Source organism: Octopus bimaculoides, chromosome 1 (assembly GCF_001194135.2).
Source record: "Octopus bimaculoides isolate UCB-OBI-ISO-001 chromosome 1, ASM119413v2, whole genome shotgun sequence".
In the NCBI taxonomy this organism is placed as follows: domain Eukaryota; kingdom Metazoa; phylum Mollusca; class Cephalopoda; order Octopoda; family Octopodidae; genus Octopus; species Octopus bimaculoides.
Genome location: NC_068981.1, coordinates 40,342,611 through 40,345,007, shown reverse-complemented (window position 1 = coordinate 40,345,007; position 2,397 = coordinate 40,342,611).

The following is a 2,397-nucleotide window of genomic DNA, read 5'->3' as shown; positions in this document are numbered from 1 at the left end:
ATATATAGATAGATAGATAGATAGATATATCCACATGGAGAATAGAGTGATCAAGTCGTTCTATTACATAAATTTACACTTGATTCCTCGATATTAAATCTCAAGAGTATTGTTATATTATTATGTAACAATAGATTTTTGAGATGATCATTTTGCTGATACAATCGAACGTCAGCTCTTCAGCAGAGTTATGTATTAAATTCATTTTCAAAAGATGACTTCCGGTCTTTGAGACATATTAGTAACATTTTACCTATTAATCTGTCTATCTGTCTATTTCTCTCTATCAGTCAATCTATAGTTAGAGAAAGTGAGTTTTTATAAGCATATATACATCGAACATTAATCTGATTGAAGAGCTGAGAGAAAGCTAGTCTCACATTTTATTAAAAGCGATTTCATTATTCCTCCGAGTGTGTGTTTTATATAAACTTATTCACACACATAGGTGTGCGCACACAAACATATATACAAACCAGTTCGCAGGTTGGGAAAAACAGAGGCATAGTTCACAGGCCAATCCTTGATTCATTGTATTTCCAACAGTTAGAGTGGCAATGCAGGTACGCACACATAACTGGCACTTCGTACCTCACGACGCGGTTTCTAGTTGATCCGATCAACGAAACAGTCTGCTCGTGAAATTAACGTGCAAGTGGCTGAGCACTCCACAGATACGCACGCGTGCGTATTTCTCGGAGAGATTCAGGATGACACAAAATGGCTGACCCTTGAAATACAGGTACTACTCATTTTTGCCAGCTGAGAAGACTGGAGCAACGTGAAATAAAGTGTCTAGTGCAATGATACAACGCACCGCGAGAAATTGAACTCACGACCTTACGATCATGAGCCGAATATCCAAGCCTATAAGCCATTCGCCTTCACATATGAACATTTCCCACCCACTGTCACACACACACGCATACACACACACACACACACACACACACACACACATACATACATACATACAGATATATATATATATATGGATAGATAGATAGATAGATAGATAGATAGATAGAGAGATAGATAGATAGATAGATATTCACAAGATATTGGAAAAACCGAGACTATTGTAGAAACTGCCGTGCAATAAGACTGAACCGGAAATCATTTGTTTGGGAAGGGATTTCTTAACCGCACAGCTATTCCGGACTCCATTTACGTATATTGAAAGAGATTTTCCGAATTTACTTTGTAATCGCATTGTGAAAACTATTTCATGTTTTCAATGTCAGAAATAAAATGCTTTTTCTTTCACTTTTGAGTTTCTTTAGTTTTAATTTAATTAGTTTGTGACATATAGAGTGTTAGTACCTAACGTATTCGATTATTTACACCTAAATGAGTGAATACAATATTTTAGCTATATCAGAGTTTATTCGATATGCAAGGGAAGGAAAACTGTCAATCACCTGTTCTCATTAACTAGTGTTCTCAAATTTCTCTATTGCGTGTTACTTTTGCAAATGAAGGAAATAAACAACGTGCAGCAGAAAACGCTCAGATTCACCATTTTTCATAAACGTTTCAACAGAAAACATACGTGATATATCGTTTTAAAAGACGGTAAAGCATTATCCACATGAAGACATCATAACAGCAAACCTAACTTCAACAGCACTACAACAAAGGCCGTGTAAAATATGGGAGGTTTTACTCTCGCATGCTGTACATAAAACTTCTTTATATGGTAGAACTGAATTACATCGTTTCTAGTTTGTTCTTTCTTCATTTGAAGATAGTCGAGACCTGTTTAGTTCTTCAGTCTTCATTGAACATTATTAGTATACTTGGGATTAAAAACAACACCAAAAACGTCCTCAACCAGAGAGTTCTGTGGAGGCAGAGGGCATAGTTCTCTACTTTCGGGTATGTAATTACAAGAGAAAATAAATTAGTATTCGCGTGAATTTTGGGCCTATTCAAATCATTAGAAATTTTTTTTACAATATTTCTTGCATTGAATACTATATAATGTTCCGCTGCGCTACAAAAAACCACAATGTTATATTTCACAATTTGTATTTCACTGAAAGAACCAATATTAAAATATCTAACGTGTGCAAGGCATCAATATTAGTAACGAATAATACATACATACATACATACAAACATACATGCATACATACATACATACATACATACATACATACATATATATTATACGTATATACATATCTATCTATATATATGTGCACACGTACACACACACACATATATATGTACATACACATATACATATACATTCATGCAGATACATATATATGTGTGTGTGTATATATTTATATACACACATACATATATATATATGTATATATATATATATATATATATAAATATATATACATACACACACACTCATATATATATATATATATATATATATAT